Source organism: Bombus vosnesenskii, unplaced genomic scaffold (assembly GCF_011952255.1).
Source record: "Bombus vosnesenskii isolate JDL3184/JDL3185 unplaced genomic scaffold, Bvos_JDL3184-5_v1.1 scf7180000013270, whole genome shotgun sequence".
NCBI classification, from domain to species: Eukaryota; Metazoa; Arthropoda; class Insecta; order Hymenoptera; family Apidae; genus Bombus; species Bombus vosnesenskii.
In genome coordinates, this window is record NW_022882928.1 from 965846 (window position 1) to 986780 (window position 20935).

At 50.1% G+C, this 20935-nt stretch overlaps 1 protein-coding gene across 3 annotated transcripts in view; it reads right to left on the bottom strand.

The window, feature by feature from the left end:
• LOC117230934 overlaps positions 1–20048 on the bottom strand; it is a 229330-nt gene extending 209282 nt beyond the window's left edge. For all 3 annotated transcript variants that reach the window (XM_033488868.1, XM_033488864.1, XM_033488865.1), the window contains exon 1: positions 18177–20048. The gene's annotated coding sequence lies outside the window, so the exon portion shown is untranslated. The remainder of the gene's footprint in view (positions 1–18176) is intronic.
• Between the last annotated feature and the right edge of the window lie 887 nt (positions 20049–20935).

Consider the following 20935-nt stretch of genomic DNA (forward strand, 5'->3'; position numbering starts at 1 on the left):
GGCATAGATTTTCGTCGGATAAAATCGTCGCTGATACCTTGATCACGGATGCGTATGGATAGCTTTCACAAAGCGATCGGCCAGGGTGCGGTCGTACGGAAGTACAAACGGTACAGTTGCAGGCTTATCCGTTCCGCGGACCGGTCATTGTCACTCGTATCGTTGGCGCGCAACGCCGATATTCGTTCGTGCATTAGATTAATTGCGCCCAGTGTCGCATCGGGGAGTCATATCAATACGCGCCACCTTTGCGGATAATTCGCGGATGAGAATTTTGCGGCCGGTCGAACGAGTCGATAATTTTGGACGAGAACGAACGCCGACATGCGGGTCGTAACGTCCAACAGAACGCTCTGAAAAAGTAGAACGAGTCTTTGTTTTCGCCCTTCATTATCTCTCGTCTATGCATCAGCATGTATTATTATAACACAATGCACCGTCGTTATCGTTGTAAACGTTGCAGCGTATCGCGCGCCTCGATAAATATTGCCATTGTTCCGGTCAGCTTGCAATCACGCCGAATTTTCCACGGATAATCGAATATCGCGCCATTTCCTTGCTGGAATTCGAAAGCTCGAGGGAGGGACGATCCGGTGATCGAGAAAATGGAACGCGATTCTTTGACGTAGCGGGCGAAACCGAATCGACACCGAGCCAGCCCCGCAGAGATCCACTCGATTTTCCATGGATGCTGTTTTTCATAGTCAATTACGCTTCCATTTAACCGAGTCTGGTTTTCACGGACGTCGTAACCGGCGAAATAACTTTCGTTCGTCCGTGGTTCGCTACGGTGCCGTTCGACTGAAAATAACGAGATTACTCGAATCACGTGTTTCTTTTTCTTTTTTTTTTTCCTTCCACGTTCCCCGATCGTTCACCCCTCTTCTTATTACGTCAACATGGAAAACTAGTAAACGAAGACGTCGAAAGCTTGGAGCCGCGATTCGCCTTTGGTTTCGCCAATTTCGAATTCGTTGGGCACACGGCGGTCCTGTGTCACGTAAAATCGCCTATGCCTGCTGCTAGTTGCGTTTGCGCGGATGTTTGTCGCGATGTTTCCTCGCGGGGGAAATTAGTATCGCTGAATCGCTGCAGGTAGTCGGTGATCGCATATCGTACGAGTTATCGAAATATTGAAATTTCGATTGTTATGTTTTGCCTCGCCTCGGCGAAATTACGCACAGAGCCGAAGGATCGTAAACGACGAAGCACTCGAGGAAGACCGGCAAGGATGAGGAATTCCAAGGGGGAAAGTATGACTTTTAATGCACATCCTCGAGGCGTCTCGCGATTATTCCACGTAAACGACGAGATTAAACTGTGCTCGAAATCCAGTAATGGTTCAGGGATGAAAAGTTTGAACGCTCGACTCTCGGTCGTTGGCGCTGGCGAAGTCGAAATTTAAAGTCTCCGAAGGTTCTCTCTGCAACCGGGGGTGGCTGCAGCCGGAGGAAGAAAACTTCCCTTCTCCGGTCGGTGCCGGGATTAAGTTCGAACAAAAAGGATCTTCGCGTTGGAAGTTCGCCGGGCGGCGAGCATAAAGAGAAAAAAAAATTCACGGGAATTATTCTGTCGAGCATTAATTTCATCCGATTGCCGTGCCGCAGCAGATTCTCGCGGATTTACGATCGGCGAAAGTCGCAAACACTCGAATCCGGGTTGTGTCGAAGCAAGCGGTAATTTACCGTTTCTCACGAGATAAAAGTTCGCTTCTTACTTGAAAATGAAAAGATCTCGCGTCTTTGGCAGTCTCGCGATTTTAATTAAGAAAATCAGCGTCCCCATGGACTCGGACAGTTGCTGAATCGTCCACCTTCGCGATCTCGGTGACAGACATTTCTCGGAACAACAAAGTCCCGCAAAGTTAATTGCGTTGTTCCCGCCATGGATCGGGGGAAATCGACGCGCTGAAAATTACCTGGCGGCAATTGTCGCGAGCGGTTCGATCGAAAGGCGGAAACGAAGAAGCGAGTTGCAGTGTGTTTTGCCGGGGAATCGAGCTTCGTTACGTCATAATCACACGCTGCCACTGCCGAAGACCATTCATCGATTTCCAACAGAGAATTTTCACGACATCGCACCTACACCTTAATCGCAGACGCCCGCGTTTTCGCGTAGCAATCGCGACTTTTCGCCGCGGTGTTTATCGATTCCGTGCAGCACCAGCTGCCAGCTCGTTATTCGAAGCACCGGGCAAACGTTGGCTGTTACATTTTCCACGCATATACGTGAACAACGCGTACACGTTGTCGTGTAAGTACACACACTGTTACGTACTTGGTGTAACGTTCGCGAGCAAACCAAATAAACGGGTGAGCTCGTTCCATGGAGAAACGCAAATGTTCGCTGACGAGTGTCCGAAACGACGAACCGATGGTCCAAGAAAGCGTGCTAAGAAGCAAACCACTTAATTACGCGCGATTATGCCGTTTCACGCCTACGAATTATCGTTCCCACGAAATTTAACGTTGTGTTGCGTGACAGGTGATTACGCACACTGCCTATGTAATTATTTACTCATTTTTTTACGAGATGGATCGCTTCTGTGCCGAAGCAGAGAAGCGGAAAAAATAGAAGTACACAGCTGCGATGAAAGTATCGATCGATAATGAGTCGGAACGAATCGACTGGCGGATGAAGCGATCGGGAATCGGGTTGATCCGAAGGGCGATTCCACCACGCGATGGTCGGCCGGTGTTGAAATATATCGCCGCAAACCATACGCGTGATATTAAAAATGAAATATAGGCCTCCGAAAGACCGATGAAACCGCGTGCGAATAAATCGCGCGGAAACGTTCGCGGAATTGAACGACGGAATCCGGAAGAATCGGCGGTTATTTTGGAAAGGAAAGTACACCACAGAGCAATGCATTATACATTCGACTAAAAACTTCGTTCGTCATGCTACAACGAAAACTGATCGGACCTTCGATGAAGCGATGCTCGTTGATGAAAGATAGCTGGCGTTTTGTTGAAAAAAGAGATCGTAGTGAAACCAGTTGAAACCTACTGGAGAGATTAGTCACGCTGATTAGAGAATTAGCAAGAAATAGGCGGTATAAGTGTGTCGTACAAGTTTCGTACTTGTGCTTCGTCATCGCGAACCTAAGCCTCGAAACTTATCATCGAACATCTTGGATCACGACGAAGTAAAACTAAATGTAAAACGAGCTAAAAGTAAAACGAACTAAGAAACTGGAACAAAGAACGGTCTCTGAATTATTCGGAAATTCGTGCAACAAATTCGTGGCTCCCCAGCTGGAAGCCACGTCTGCCATCGACTATAACCTCCGTTTGTTGGATAAGAAAAATTACTGGCTGCCGGTTGAAATTCTCATCTGAAATTCGTGTACACCGATGCTCCGGCATTTGCGTGGGTAAAGTCAGGACGGAACACGGCACGTCCGGTACACGTAACGGTTACTCCAACATAAATTATTAATGAGTACACACACCCACGATAAAACAGCATCCAAAAGCAACGGCACCGGCGACAACGGTAACGCTAACAGATAGCTGTTCTCCTGGTTATCCCGGACGTTCAGGTTGCATCGAGTCTACGAGAACGGGACTAAGTCGACCAAGAGTGGACAAGTTGTTTTGGGAAAGTTGCCGCTTCGATAAAAAGACCACGATGAAATTGAATAGCGGACCTCCGCCCCTTTTCATATTTCAAACTTCGCGTTTACTTTCTATACACCGTAGAGGTTTTCCGTGTAGTTTACGCGTTCGCCCGTGAATGAGAAATTGGCGACGCGGGTCGTGATCCACGACATGTCCAATATAAGGACGGCCAGTGGTAATAACTATACGAGAGACGCGTGGAAAGCGAGTCCAGTGCCGTAACTAAAACCAGCCAGCATCTGCCAGCGCTATTTTATAAATATTTATACTCGCGGCGGCTTGGTATATTTAGTCGTCGACCAATCGGTTCCCGTGGAATCTCAGAATGAAGAGCGGCAATAGTTTTGCCGGGCAGCCAGGCCAGGAAGGACCACGTTATTTTTAACGGCGCTCCAACTTTTTCACTCTCACCCGAGTTACGGGTTACTTACTTGCCGCAGTCGCTGCTCGTTGTTCGCTTTTCCTTCGCTTTTCTCCCAACGAACGCTCGTTTGTTTGCCAAAGCTTCTACCAAATAATTACGACGATCGATCCGTTCGACTCGTTCGTAAAACTTGTACCTTTCCGTGAAAATGTCTGGTAAACTCGGTTGTCGCGACCGAGTATCGGGCTGTTTCGAAACAACGAGGAACGCGGAAAATTTCCTGTCAGGCTTTTCTCTCGATTTATCGACAAATATTTAAGGAGACAGGCTCGGGCGGTCTCGACGGCGCTACGTCAAAGCCGCGAGAAAATTCCTTCGAGATCGAGGAGAAACTTTTTAAACGATTAAATTACCTGGCGTGTCGCGAGCTCGTCGCTATCGACTTCCCGTCTCTCGGCCATCGTATCGATACGAACGAGCCTCGATAGAGCATCGATTATATGCATCGTTCTGTTAATGGATGCGTGCATTACGAGGACTAACGCGAATCATCTTAACGACCACCGTGTTGCGCATCGATACGACAATTTTCGCGATAAAAAGGTATCCAACTGTTGCTAGGTCACTCGATTCCTCGCTGAATCTCTCGGTAATCAAACCGATCAACGTCGCTCTCCACCACAGACTCGTCCAAGAGCATGGAAATTCCCGGATGCGAAAAACGAGATGTAGAGTTATCGGAGAAAAGCTTAATTTTTCGAACGACAAAGTTATCGTGCCGAAGTATCGGTCTCTTGATTGCGCAAAGTTCACGGAAGATTCGAAAGGAAACTCGTATACTTACAGCTGCGACGATAAAATAGGAGAATCAGAGTAATGTCGATGGTTGAATCGAGCCAATGTGAAACGTCGATAACGGAAGAAACGTTGTGGGAGGTCACGGTGAATCGATTAATCGACTGTCGCCTGTCGTGTAGCAGGTCCGTCGAATTCTCGGAACGCGTGCACGGGTGCAGGAACGCGTGTTCACGCTGACATGTTGAACGATGTTTAAGAAACAGCAGCTGATGTCTGCAGTGTCTCTAAAGCTACGTTACCGATGTCAGAGATCAGCCACGTCATTCATATACGCTCCACCGCTACCTATGGCCTCGTAATTCGTGGCCCTTGCTCCCCGGCCTAACTCCAATCATCCTCTTCGTTCCATCTTTGTAACGCCGGACACAACTGTTTCTGTTCGTTACTGGTTTCTGTACGACATACTTTTTGTTAGTATCCTAGCGCCAGACTTCTTACACACGTTTGAACGTTGATTTATTTCATCGTGTTCCACTTATATGTGTACCTCTCGACTTACGTCGTTTCGAAGATCTCCACGAGCAAACAACTTTACGACCCTGTTTACACGATCCTCGTATTAACTTCTTACGCTGCGCGTCTCTTCGATTTTTCCCTCCTTCAAACCTGAATTACACCGAAAGATTAAAAAGTTCACCATTGGACGGATATCTGGAAAATTCAAAAGCGCTTCGTGCTTAAAAAGCTGCTATAATTAAGAATGAAAATAAATAAGTGGCAAGGCAGGATCTCGAAGAGGAAGTACGAGTACGCAGAGGAAGTTGTTTGGCAAAGTATCTGCGAAGTAGCGCGCGTGAACGCAACATTTTTGATGTTTTCCACGCTTTGCTTGGTTCCTGGGGGCACTTCCATCCACGAGAGCCCAAGTTATCGTCGAGTTACTGCGCGTCCGTTGCAACGACGAACTTAACCAAACCTGCAGCGGCGGAGTCGAGCGCCATGCGAATGAACTTGATTAATTGCCCGACTGAGTCACGAATTAGCGTGTGAACGAGAGAAGCACGCCGATGTGTCAGTTAAACGAGTGACGAGAGGGATAGGAAGGATAGGAGAGAAGAGAGAGAGAGAGAGAGAAAGGCCGATGGAGAGAACCAGCAGGAAGTTTCGACCCAGCGACCCACTTCAATCGTCTACACGATGATCGAGTGGCAATAAAAAATCGATTTCCAGTTGGACCCGTATTCGCGTGCCGTCATTTCGAGCGAATTTCCTAGTTAACGCGACGCGATGGAACTTTTGATCGCGGAGTCTGCTTTCGAAAGCGATGTGGCTAAGGGTATGCAGCGCGTGGAGGGTTCATCGGAGAGCGAAGGAACGACGTCTGATGGCAGACAACGGGGCCGATTAATCAGTCTCGAGAATCTTCGTTCTCTCGGACAGGTTAATCCGAAAGGTGAAAATATTCGAGCGGCTTTAAGACGAGTCGTTTCAGTGCTTCGGGGAATTCGCAGCTTGCCCGTATCGGGTTGGAAGAATAAACAGACCGTTGGAGGAGGGGACGAGAACCGAGGGAGAAACTGAAAAAAGTCTATCTTCCCGAGAGCGATATTATCGGTCGGAACTATTTTTTATTCGAAACGACAGGGGTGAACGAGAGAGAAATCGTTCTTGCCTCGCGTTGATTAGTTCTGTTGCACGATATCGCTCCACCCTACCTTCCAGTCCCCAGAGGAAACTAGATCGAGGAATGCACACCGTCGACACCAACCTACCCTTCTATTCTCTGTCTTTCTCTACCGTCTTCCATTTCGTTTCATCTTCCATCGCCGTTTCACTCTTCTATTCTCCCGTTTACGTCGGTTCCCGCTGTTTCTCTTTCCGCGCCCTTTCGCCCTCTGACTCACAAACTCTTGTGGTAAATAACCCTACGCGGAAAGTTAATGCCGCTAGTCGACCGCGCTACCTAACTTCACGCCTGCAACATCGATTACAGACCGCCTCTAAAACGACGTGCCATCGGCCAACTGGAAGAACGACAGCAAATCCAGTTGCGCGACGTCCTCAAATTTTTACTCGGATTAAAAACGTACGAACGTGGTTTTTAGCTCGCGCGAAAACCAAATCCATTCGTTTACCGGCCGAATTAAAATCCTGCACCAACTCTGTTCGTAGCTCCTCGTTTTGCTTATCGCTCGCTGCCCGACAACTTTTTCCCCGCTATAGTTCGCCAACATAAAAGTGGCGGGTTGCCCGAGTCGCCTGCAAAGTTTCCGAAAATTACCGCGCACCGAGAAGAAATACTTTCTCCGTGGAAAATTCGGACCAGCAGCTGGCAAGTTGTCAGGCCGAGAACATACGCTGGCGGTTGGTTTGCAGAGGCCTGTAGCAGACAGGGTACACGGAGAAAGAGCAGGGCGAATCCGGGGTGATAGATAACAAGATGGTCGTGGCCCCTGCTCGTACACCCTGCAACTTCAGCCCACCACCGATAAATTATTCGACGCGCTGTTTTCCGCCAAAGATTGTTTTCCCTTTGCTGCGCTCGTTCACGACGCGCCACAAGAAACATGGACGTTGCACGCGCGCGTTTGGTCGCCGGGGTGCCTGCTCCGGGGTGGTTGGCGAGTTGAAGAGGGTGTAAAAAGTACGGGGCTGCCAGCAGGGCGTCGTCGATGGGGATGGGTAATCCAATGTTATTCTGCCTTTCAGTCAACGACACGCGTCACCCTGGCGCGCATGTTTCGCGTCAAGAGACCGGTGATTTCGCGCGTTCGAAAAATGACGAAATTCTTTGTCACGTGGCATTTGCCAGTCGAAATTGAAACCAAGATCGAGGAAAATTTCGCTACACTGTCCTACGATCTTGGCGAAAATCTAGAGCCATTATCCGGCTTAGAGCGGTCCAAAGTTTCGTGAATTTGTCGTAGTCCCCTCAACCGAGCAGCGGACGTCAGCAAAAATAAAGACAATCTGCGCTAATGCTCGTATTTCGTTAATTTGCGATCGCGCCCTCTCGGAATAGGAAGAGGAAAAGGAGGAGCCAGAGGGAATTTTGTCCTCCGTCTACCCAGCTGCCGCGATTCGCAGCAACTACGTGTATCCATGTACAAAGTAGTTTTGTTCGGCGCACAAACGACCCGGTTGCAAGCCCGCGCCAACTGAGGGGTGGCGGCTCGCGGAAGGGATGGGTAATCTAATGTGATCGCGCGACACAGTCGGCGGCAGTAATTTTAAAAGGGGGATGCCGAGAGTCGCGGCACACCGTGAGCGAATTTGCGCATGAAAGAAGCCGCGTGCTTCCGAGTGCCCTACTCCAGACTACTCCAAGGGGGTGGAAAAAGCGGGCCAACGGGGCGTGTTCCTTCGGTGGGAAGGAAGAAAAAAAAAAGAAGCGGGTTGTTTCCCCTGTCGTTCAGTAGCCAGATGCGCATACATCGGATCCAATCACGTGCGTTTATTTAAGCTGTTTGTTCGCCAGACCAGAAGAAAAGTGCGTCGTGGGGTTCGCCAGCCTCGACGCCTTCGTAACGAAGCAGTTTCCATGCGAACCGTATTCTTCCCACTTTGATCCTGTTTCTGTTCGTCGACTATCTAACGATTGCACTCGTTCTCCAACCGTAATTCCAATCGCCACAGATCGGAACAGAAAGTTACAAGAGACACGCTCGAATAGCTCCGGTCAGAGAAAAAAGAGAGCGATGGAGGAGGGCAGAGTTCAACGTAACAAATTCTGACCCGATGTTCCGATAACGCACGGACCGAGATTACGTCATCCTGGTCGGATGGTGGACGATCGGCTCGAAGCGACACGGCCAGATCGGAATGCAACGGGAGCGTAACACCTCGAGGAACGATCGGATATCGCGACACGCGCGCGTTTGCACTCCGATAACAAAGTTGCGCTCATGTGTAGCAACTGTGATAAACGATTGGACTACCGGGAACCGTTGCGTCGAGACGGCGATAGTCGACACCGCGACCTGTCTAACCGATAACTCGTAATCGTTTGGCTCACGAGCAATATTTACGGAGCGAGGCGAATACGCGTCGCCTCGCCTCGATAGGGATATCGCAGCCTGTCGACGAAACATCGATCCACTGCCTACCAGTGTTTACTTTGGATAGACGGTTTTACACATCTACGCGAGATTACAGTCGTTTCGAGACTGTAAAAGCAAGAAGAATGCCAGGATATTTCGGCAAGCCGACCGTATATCCTTTCTTTTTTATACCCTTTTACGACAGGATTCGTCTGATCGCGATGAAAGAAAAAGGCGAAGAAGAGGGAAACGAGAGGGAAGATAAGGAGAAGGAAAATTGCAAAGATAAATACGAAAATTCGAGGGTAGGAAGGCAGTGGCGTAGAGGGGAAATCATTTAGCGGCTTTGATATCTCTTAATACGTCGTGAAGGACCACCCGGCGGGATTAAAAAGAGGATCGACCGGAGCGCGCGGACCCGGGGATGCCGGCGTCGCTTATGTCACTTAATTGCGCGTACCACCGCGTTAAAGGGACTCTTTGACGAGGTCGATAATTACTGTCTGGACGAGCGTGTGTATACCACGGACGTCGGCGACGAGGAAGAGGCGTACGACGATGCGATTTCGAGCATTCAAGCGTCGTTACTTTGATTATTTCCCAGGTTACCGGGTGGCCGCGGTTAATTTCACGTTCGTTAGTTGCCTAAAGCAGCGAGAGTAACGGGAAAGTTATTTACCGATCCTACCAGGAAAGGCATGGGAACGTATGCAATACGTTACACACGCTCCATCGACGAAATTGTTTCGGCTTTTTTTCGACCGCCGCCTCTTCCGCTCCGCTCCGTTCCCGTTCCTCGTCCATTTCCCCGTAACCCCAAAACGTATACAAGCGAGCAGAGTGAGCCGGATAGATTTTCCCTACATACTCGGTTAATTACGCCAGCTAAATAGTCGCATTATACGTAACGCTAGAAGTATGTATATATATTCAGCTGCTGCGGCAGCTATCGTAACGCAAATAACGCTATCGCGTCTTCTAGATTTCAGTCGACCGTTTGCAGATTCTTGGCGGGAGGTGACCAAACAACGTAACTCGCACAATCTTGCGCAACTTCGAAACTGGCCCGTAGAAATCCTTGTCGGTTGGTGCGCAAACAGACCCGTTGATACGTTGAATTCCGCGAACGCATACGCGCGTCCATTCCATCGAATCGCAACAGTGTCGTAAGGAAAACAGGGATATCGCATGCATAACAGGAACGACCTCGTAAGCGTTTTACGGAACGTCGTAAAGTGGCGAATCTCCTAACGGAAGCGATTTCCGAACGCCGTGCGGATACACACGGCAAAACGAAAACACACACGGAACACCGGCCGCGGAAATAATCAGCGTTTGATTTATGGCGGCAGACTGAAATTCCAGCACGCGAATTGGAGCGATGAAAGCGCCACTCCTGTCGCGTTTACACGCTACCGAGAGGGTACATGGGACCGGGAATCGACGGGATTGTCCGCGGACAAAAGATCCGCGATGCAAGGATCCATCGCGGCTTTGCAAGCCAGGATGGTTGATGGCCACGCGCGCGATGGTTACGGGTGATTTGTGCGCGATTGTTCGCGTCCCGCCGCTTGTACATACACGACCGGCGTGGCAATCGGCGAATCCCACCTCTGTCTGCTCCTCTGTCTCTCTGCGTTTCTCGTTCGCTTATGCAGCGCGATAAATCGATCCTCTCGACGGAGGTCGAATTTGCCTAGGAAATATTTTTCAAAATCCGTGCCAAAGGTTGCAACGAACACCGTGGTCGCTTCTCGCGGCCACGTTTCTCGCAAGAAAGCGTGGAAAGTTCTCCGGGAACAAAAACGCCTCGGTTCCTAGCCCCGAAACCGCAGCGTGGAACTTCTCGCGATTCCATGTTGAACTTGCTAGATCTTCGAATCAACTTGTCACACCGAGAACCGTATTATTTCCGTGTTTTTCCAGAGCTGAGAAAATAAGCGCAGGATGAACTTGTTGATCCAGCGGCAGCGAAAGGCTTGCAGCTACCGTGTTCGGCTAGACGACCCGTTTCCCTCAGCCAGTCGATTTTATCGATCGATTAAAACGTCGACTATAACAGAGCGGATGCCCGGTTCGACACACACACGCGTGTAAACATATAAAATTGTGTATTATATACGGTAACGTAACGTTTCCAGCTCATACATAGAGATGCGAGTGATTTCCATACATATCAGTTTCATTTCGTTCGACCGCGCTACCCTACGGTGCCACTGCATAGCTTCCACGATATCGCGCAACTATGGGGGAGGCACTGTAACGTAGGCGTCTAATCTATGGGTATATCGACGCGCTCCACGTTTCACCGGACCCCCATCGAGCGACAGATGTCGGTCTTGCACTGCTCCTAACGACCGCGGCAAATGTTATTACTCCTTTTTAATTCGATTTCGTTTGCGTTGCGCGGGGGCTCTGCCGCTAAAAAAAAAAGTTCACCCCTTTCGAATAGTTTCGTGACCTGTTTGGGAAAACACTATTATTATCGCGGATCAAAGTGCTTGCGCGCGTTGCGCTTCTACAGGCTCGAGTTTTTCGATCCTTTCGTGCGTGTGAATGCGAGGAAACGCTGAATCCGTCGAAGCAACTGGTGATTTCGAGTCGAGCGAAAGAAACTCGATCGTCCAAGACGAGGTTACGATGTCGCAAGTCGAGTTAGCAGCGGATTAAATGGCCGCGGAAGCACAAGACGCGCGTTCTTAACGAAAAACTAGAAAGTCAGAAGTATATATCGAGATAACGAGTCATTTTCACAAGTGTGGAACATAGTAGTGAAGAAGCCAGTGCTTGGATAATACGATCGCACAGACAATTTCCATAAATACCATCGTCTTTGCGCGATCGCGTTCGACGATGTCGTGCCGAATTCATCTTTACTTTCTACACTCGTGTTCGCGCTTCCGACGCGATCGCTCCGAGTTTCCCTCGTTCCGATTCCTTGCCCGCCATTCGATCGTCCAACAAAGACCGTCCCACGGTGAGAGACCGAGCGTCTTCGACTTAAATCTCGAGGGGTCCGATTGCAAAGGACGGACAGACGAGAAATAAATAACGTTCGTAATCTCGGTCCGGCACTCGCTCGAGTATTACGAAAGTTTTCGGCGCAGTCCATGGAACTGCTGCTTGCTTTCGAATAAGCTGCTTCCCCCGAGAACATCGTGGCTCCGCTTCTTTTCGAAATCCGGTTTCCTATACATCCGCTCGCTAGCGATTTGTCAGCGAGCTAACGGTGCAACGTGAACCGTAACGCAAATCGCTGCGCGAGAACCGTATCGTGTTATCGCAGACCGCCGTTTGCTTGTTCATTAACCCTTTACACTCCTATGTCGAGTACGACTCGACATCAATTTTTATCTCAGCAGCTCCTTTGTCGAGTGCCACTCGACGTTCATTCAGTCCCACATTTCTTTCGTGAAACGCGCGAAAGAAAACCAGGATTGCATCCTGGAAATTGTTTCAAAGTATATCGTACACTTAAAAATTACAAAATACAAAAATTGTGTAAATAAAACTGGTATTTACGCGAATTTCTTTCCTCCTTTATTTATTCAAATTGTCTTATTTTTTAGTTAAAGTAAATTTCAAACAAAATACTTAAGAACGCTAAGAGCTGCTGGCAACGAAATGCCCGTTGCTTAGCTTGAAGCAACGCGAAACTTTAGATTTTCCATCGAAATGAGAAATACGCAAGTCGCGTTTTCGATTGAAAGTCGATCCAAGCTAAGCAAGGTTTTCGTTGCTTACTGAGCCACTGCAAGTTCAAGGTCGCGTGAAATTTCGTTCTATGATTTACGAGGCTATAAAAATATCCGAACCCGTTTAAAAGAAGAGTGCCGGAGTTTACAGCGAACACGACGTTCATGGTGGCGATAAAATCGGCCCGCGTGTGATTGATTTCTTAATGATTGCTCGGAGGATCCATCGTCCCGCCCTCTCAAGTACGGGGCGCACCGATAATGCAAATTTCTACCGCGAGGGTTAGGCATAGTGGTGGACGCAGCAATTATGCATAGCGGTGTCGGCGAGTTGGGGTCTCGCGTTGCTCTGACAGCGGCAAAAGTTAGAGAGAAACGAGGAGAGAGGGTTGTGGAGAGCGAGAGAGACAGAGAAAATAACGGCAGGACGAGATGTGTACAAGTGGGGGGTGTCACTCGCAGCTGTTTCAACCCCGTGCCACGAGCCACCCCCAAAACGAACGAAGGAGTAACAGCAGTCACTCGGTCATTAAGGGGCGTGATCGTTGTTTGATTGCGGAGGTTGAACCTACCTTTTTCGCCGTTTCGATCGTTCAGCTTACCCCTCGTTGCCTTTGTCTATGTCATAATATTATAAAACATTTCCATGCCTCGAAAATTACACGTTGTCCGAAAGGGAAGTTGGAGAGAACGAACCGTTGCAACTACGTGTTTCATTTCGTTATGTTTCCAGCCGACGTTCACGGATATATCACGAATCTCGCTAATGTCCGCACGCTAATTTCCAACGCATCGTTTAAAGAATTCCGCGTATCCGACAGCAACGTTGTAGTCGATTCGGTACGAATCAAGAGATAAGCGACCACGAGACGACCGTGGATTCGCATTATTTTTGTTCGCGATTTAACCGGTAATCGATACGCTATTTGCATAATTACCGGGAAGCGTGCGGCGATCTGTTCGGGAGCGTCCATCGACCCGCAAAAACTAACGCCGTAAACGCAAGGTTCTGTCTGGTGGCAGCTGCTGATTCTCCAGCGTTCGGCAGTGGCCTTTTCTTACGAGCGTAAAAATTCATAAAAAGAAAGAGAAAAATACAGTGGGCTTGAAATGAAATTCGCGAAACAGACGCCGCTGTATTTCTTGTCTCTGGCGTTTCGGTAGATGATCAAGGATAATTTAAACGCAGGGGGACGTGCACAATTTCCGATTCTCCCTCGTGCCTGCCGACTCGATCGCGATATAAAAGCGAGGGTTTTGACCTCCGAACGATGAGGTGTTGGAACGCCTCCAAAGGCGTCTTTGAGACGTGACGAGCTCGTAAACGTTGGTCCGCCGCGCGTGGATGTTTCGTGAGACGTCGTGTATTCCTGCGAGCGACCGCCCCCGCGCGAGATATAAATTAAATCGACTTGTCACCGGCCGCCGCCACTAAATAATACTTAGCGCTGGATTAACGCGCGGCCTTTACCAACGAGAATCAGCCAGCAGCGCAGCTCGACCTCCTATTTTACAAGGAGACAGGCGGTCGCCTTCGAACACGATATACACGCGCGAATCATAGCGGCCAACTCGCGCGTGATCGCGAAAATAAACACGACGATATTTTATCCGAAGCCGGTAGAGAGTAGCTCGAAAACAAGCTCGCAAGTCTTGGTTTGTTAGACGAAACGCGATCAACGGTGGCGAGAATTAGGACAGTCGATTTGTACTGGTCGTTGGAAGTGGAGGGCGGCGGGGGCGTGAAACGATCGCGCGAGTCGAGCGACGAAAGAGAGTCTGCGAAGGAACGCGTCCGAGTGTATGGAAGAAAGAAAGATGGAAGGAACGTGGTCGGCGAATCGCCAAGAGCGAGGAAAACGATGGCGGAAAGGAAGAATAAAGGCGAGGAAAGTTGACTCGTAAAGAGGAAGGGTGAAGGGAGCGGAGAGGCAAAGGAGATCGCTGCTAGGCTGTCGCGACCAGACGAGCCAGCCTCGAGATCCGAAGTTAAAGTTTTCTCGGTGATGACCGGGCCATCGCGGCACCGTCGATAGAACAGGGAAGGAGCGTTTTACGATAAAACTGCTCGGATCCAATTTATCTGACGCGCCACGCAGCAAGAACTGGGTCGCTTCCGGGCCATCGTTCCCTCCCATTTTTCCGTCGGGCTTCCCTTTCGTACGTTGGCTCGCCGCTCGTTCTAGCGGATATATTCCGCGACTGGTTCTCCGCTAATGGCAGACGCCACGCTGCTTTCCATCGCGGGATATTTAATTGCACGCTGTCCGAAATCGAAAATCAACAGCCCAAATTACTTCTTTCCTGTTCGTTTTTCTACTTTTCTTTCTCCTCCTTTTCGAACGAATGCCCGCTCATGCCGATCCTCTTTTTCGGGAATTTTCTCTGTCAAGGAATTTGCTGCCGCTTCGCCAGATACGCGGTAGCTGGAATTTTCAACGTAATTCGTTCGCGCGACCTAACTTCCACCTCTTACAAGTGGATATCGTTAGTGGATATTGCCATATACACGATTCCGCCAATATTCATTTTGCTCGCCATGGCGTTCCGCCAGGAGCGTTTCCCGCGAGCTCGGTTATTCTGCCGGTTGAAATCGAAGCCCGATAGCGTGTCGTTCGAACAGCGATCGTTATCGTGTCTCGGGGACGCGAGCTACCGTGAAATCTCTCCGTGAAGCCCGAAGAGACTCGTTTTCCCTCCGTAAGCGAATTTTCTTTAACGGCGCGGATGGAAGTACGATCAGAAGCACCGCGTGTCCCATTATATTCGCCGTTACGCGGATATCTAATTAATTCGTTTCTTTCGACGGCGCGTTAAAAAACCGTTGACGAGAAGGATGCGCGATAAAGCAATGATTTATGCGGTAACTTAGCGTTTGAACTCGCGGAGAGTCCACGGAGGCAGTATGAAATTACGACGGCAACGGTAGGAAGCTCGGATGACGTTGACTAATATCAGAGGTGGGAAGCTTTTGATTAAGAGCGTCTTTACACCTTGCCGCGACCTCGGGGCGGATCAACGGCCGAGCGAGCCGAGTAACAACCAGCGGACACTTGGATGGCCGCGCTTAAGTGGAAACCGTTTATTTCTCAGATTTTCCCTGCAATCCGTGGCGAGCCGACGATGAAAAATTTGATGAATTTAGCGTCGACGGGACCAGAGCGAATAGGTGAGCCGGAAGGGAAAATACGCGCAGTGTCGGCAGATCGTGTTCGATATCGCAACAGAGTGGTGTTTTGATGGAACCGTGAGCCGAGAATTAGTAAGTCACACGCGACGAGCCTATTTACATGCTTCTTTACACGGCCACGGAATTTTAAGCGATCGTTCCCCTCGTGTGCGAAGGACTCGCGTGGGTGTCGCTGTCTCCTATTTACCCGCGCGGGAAAATTCGAATATTAACGAGCGCGTTACGCAAATACGTTCGAAAGTGTGAATCGATTCCGAGAAAGATCCGACGAAAATAGGACGCGTCGGTTAATTAACGCCAATGCGTACGTAAGCGTTTACGTTGGAAGGTGTAAAACCGAGCGCCGGATTCAAATAATTTATAGTAGCATTACGTGCCGCAAATAAAGACGATACGCAAAACGCGAGTGAAATCGCGTTCGATTATCGTTTGTCTGCTAATTAGTCTGGCGCAAGCTGCACACCGCTTTGTGTCTGTCATGTCTATCGCGAAATTAATTTCTGCCGGTCGAGTGTCTCGAAAAATTGCACGGTTTGCGGAAAGCAGCGGCGGAATCACGCCACGGGAAACGCATTATCCAAATCGAACGGGCTGCCGTGGAACGCGGCACGCGCTTTGGGTGACTTCTAATTAATTATTTTGCAGTTGCCGGCCACGCCATCACGCTGACAGCCGCACGGATAAACAATTATCGAGCGCTCTAACGAGTACCGAGTTCTTTGGCAAAGCTACGCGTTCCCTTGTCGTTCGCCACGCGTCTCTTTCTTCCTTCCTTTTCATCGAGCTGTATTTCCATTTGATTTCGTCGCGTTGCTCAGTGTCGCGTCGCTGAACCGTAATATCACGAGGATACCGAATCTTTCGAACACGATCGTTACGAGATACCTTAACGAATTCCACGACGTTTCCCCCGGCGGCAATCAGAGCGACCGTTCTCGTTAAAGTTGCCCGATCGAAATACGTTTAAAGACGTCTTTAATCGTCGCCCTTTATCACGCTACAGTTCTACAAAGTTTCCGCGTACGGTCTGGGTGCCGCGAACCCGGTCTCATCGGGGACGGACAAGTATTTATGTCGGTGCTCGTCCGCACGCACTTAAACCATACGATATCTACGTAATTCGGGTCCGCCTAATGGAGATAAGCCAGAACGTACGGCGCGGTTTTCTCGGATGGCGTAATGAGCGAAGACACGAGGTCCTTAATAATGCGCTCGAACCGTTTCCTCGTGGTCTTTGCCTCTCTGCCTCTCGCTCTCTGTTTCTCTGTTGCGCGCCTGGTATCTAGTGTTTTCCCTGTCTGGCCCCCCCGGCGGCGCACGACGGACGCAGGTGCACCGGAATTGCCAGACCGACTCGCAAAATCTGAGCCTCTCTACGGCTTTACGACCGGCTAAAGCCACCCTCTTCGCGCCACCAGCGTAAAGTTACTAAGTACTCGAGGGAGATTCGATAACCTCTTTAGAGCGACATCGGTGACGAAATAATTAATCGTCGTTGCCGCAGGAGATCGGTCAGGGGAGTTAAACTTGATTCGAGAGGCATCAGCCTCTCGCGATCATCGAGCTTAACGATACGAGTAAACGGAATAATTTGCTAAGAATAATTCTCTTGGGAATAAGTTGGTCGCGTGGGAAGACGAAGCGCAAGACGAGGAGCGGGGAAAATCAAACCTGTTTGAAGAGCGAAACGCAAACGTATTTCCTGGAAAGTACCCATAACCGAGAGAGAGTCCCGGTCCCCGTGGAATACGAATTAGTCGGAGATATATTGTAAATACGAAAGTACTCCCTGGTTTGATGTTCTCGAAATTATTAATTACCGACAACTTCGCTGCGCGGGAAGTTTTCGTTTGATCATCCAAGTTAAGCTGCGTTAGACACGGTTAGCGCTTAGGTGGTTACTTGCCTATAAACGTTATACGCGGTGCATCGCCGTTTCGCATCACGTCCTGCGTGTATATTCGATCGTCGAATGACCGCGGCTCTCCTTGTGTCTTGTTAATTTCGAAATAAAAAAATGAAATAGAAAAGAAGAAGAAAAAATAGGAGAAGGGAAAAGACTAACCTCCCGTGCAATTCCGAAGAGCAATCAACGGGGTTCGTCCAACTTCAAAGAACACGCGAGAATGGTTAAATTGCAGGATGAAATGCGAGATACGGCTCGGGTTAAAGGAAAGAATAACGCAGAGCTATTACGGGGGCGATACTCTGGAAAGTCTGACGGTCGTCGAGGGTTAGAAAGTAATAGACCGAGAAATTCCTCGGAGACGAGCGAAAGGTCGCCAAGTCAGCCAGCTAGCGCATAAAGAAATTTTTGCTTCGGGCTTCGCCGGCATTTCCCGTGAGAGTCTGTTCCCCGTCCCATTCCCCCTTCCTTTTCCGATTCTTCTCTCGGCATGGCTATGGTGCGCGCCTACAGCCAATCTTGTCCGCTAATAAAGTACGTACGTCGCAGCGACTTACCTTTCGATCCTGGACGGAAGCCCCGTTTGTCACGATTGCGCTGCCAGCATTCTTCGCTGTGACAGTTGGCGTGTCCACTTTTCCCCTTGGCTGACTTTCCTTCGTTCTCTATGGGATCTCGCGACGTATCGTTCGGTGAACAACGTGCGTGCAACCGTCAAGTTCAGGGTTGCCGACGTTTCCACGGAAAACCAGCGACGGACAGCGGGTTCCCTTCCCTCTATTCTCGACCACGTAATCCGGTTCGTTTTCCGAAAGTGTCTCTTCGTTCCTTTACTTTGAACTTCTCCAAGATTCAAGGTCTTCCCCTAACTCGTTCCGCTATTCTCGTCGCGTTTCTTTCTTCCTCGACTCGGAACAGAAAACCTTCGCCGACTTTGCACAGCGGATCAGACGCGTTCCATTCTCCAAGATTTCTATCTTGGCTCGACGATCTCCAGGTTGATCGTCGAAGGTTCGTACGAATCGTCGTTGCTTTTACATGGGACAACGGTCGAGAGAAACGCGTGCAGCTGTCAGACCCGTTAATCGATCCTCGTTACGCGGTAGCTCGATCGTCGTTCCACTGGATCCGCTGATCGAAAGCAGATCTCGCTACCTCTCGCCAATCCCTTCCCTTTCTTCTTGCCCGTTCGTCTAACTCTAGGCTGGTCCGTCGACTACGGCGATTTTATTGCGTCGAGAGGATGCAACGTGGCCAGACGATCGGTCGATGTTCGATAAGGCGCTAATGCGCTAATTGGCAGCCGAACACCGCGTATCCTGTCGCTCGAGTTAATTATATTTAATTGTCGGGCCATTAATCGTATCTTTAATTACCCACTGTGCGCTACGTACGGCGTGCCTCGAATGTCGTGCGAGTTGTACGTCGAAATCTCAACGATCCGAACTGGATCGATCGAATTCACCGTTCGACGGGCCCCGCGATCGGCTGCGAGCGAGGACGAAAATCGTGAGAGATCGGCGACGACGACGGACGATCAGGCGATTTGATCCCTTAAAGGTAAAAGGGAAAGAAGAAAGGCAAAGCTACTCGTTTGCTCTTCGACGCTCCCGGTCTCTTCGATAACGGTCTCTTACGGTTCTCCGATGCGCTTCAGCGGTTTCCCGAGAGGATCGTTCTTTCTCCTCAAAAGAGTTTCGCAGACGGGGAAGGAGCGCGAGCTCCACGAAGGGTCGTCCACTTTCTTCTCCTTAGGGTGGCGAGATCCTTTTTCCACGGATTCACCACCGTCCCTCCGGGCCGCTACCGCTCCCAAAGCAAAGTTCCCTTATTACTGGGATCGATCGGTCACTTTTTCTCTTCCACGCTCGCTCCTCGTCCGTCGGAAAAAGGTCGCGCAAGATCCCCGCTAGCTTTATCTACCGCTTTGCCAGGCTGTCTTCGTTAACCCGGAACAGAGAGGCGTGGATCCGCGAAATCGCCACAGTCGAGTTCCCACCTAACAAACTCCAGGCCACTACGCTCTGTTTTGGTAACAGGGGCGCTTTCCACGCCGCTGCACAGTCTCTGGTTCGCTGGTACGAACGAACGGCAGATATGGTTCGGTCGAAAGTCGCGTCAAATTACGCCAGTCGAACCTGTCCCCGGGATTTCCAACATCTCGTCGCGCGATGGGTCTCGCGGAACGAAATCGAAACCGTGTTTATCGGCGATCGTAATCGAACGATGCAACAACGGAACACGAGGTTTCCAGAGATTCACGAGTCCAGCGAGCTGTCGAGGGCCACGCGATCGGCCGGTCAGAGCGGTTGTTGTCGCGACGAAAGTGTTGGCGAACGCGAATGCCAAAGGTAAGCTCACCGAGAGAGGAGGTGATCCCGCAACGAAGCGGGTTCTCGGCACGACTGAGAGGCTCGAACCTCGGCGACGAGAGCCACCCCCACGGGAGGGTGGCGGAGCGAGATACAGAGAGCGAGAGGGAGGCAAGCCGCGGGCTGAAACGAGAGGGCGAGCGGCCCAGAGCGAGACGGACTGCGCGCAGTCGCAAATTCGAAAGCCGGGCGACGATATTAATTACATCCTTTCGACCGACGGAAACGAATCGAGCGCAGCACACCGGAATATAACGAGACTGCGGCGTACGCGTTTAAAATCTATCCGCCGCGTGTCCTTTCGAAAACTTGACCGTTCTAGCGCCGCCACACGGATTTTCGCGGCTCACCGTCCACATCTTTCCATCGAGTCCGACCCTCTCTCGATCTGCGATGCGCTCCCTCGGTAAGCACCCCAAAATAATGGATGGATAATCTGTTCTGGCGTGGCCCGCCGGGACTAAAAGGTTCCTACGAATTCGTCGATCGTTCTCCTCTGCTCTTCTCCGCTGTTTTGTTTCCCTTCGTTCCTCCCCCTCGTTCACCATTTCCCTTCGTTTACCATCTCCCTTCGAGATCTCTCGGGACGCGTTTCCCCCGAAGCCACCCTGTTGATCGCCGAGCTTTCGCTTCGTCCAAGCGTCACTGCGATCGCTCTCGTGGAATATTTGCAACAATTCTGCAAAATTCACATGGATGTGAGAAAAAAGAAGAAAAAAAGAGATGAAAAACGGCTGTAGCGGAGAACGGGGAAAGTCGATTTCGTAGCAAACAGTCGCCGATTAGAAAACGCTGTCGCAATGACCAATCCGAGGGATGACCGTTCGATTACTTGGCCGACCGTGTTCGGCGACCTGGTTGAGAATCTGGTGGAAAACTTTCAACGTTAATTGCCGCGAATTTTCATCGGATTTCTCTCGGCGTTGGTTCACGCGCGCGCGACG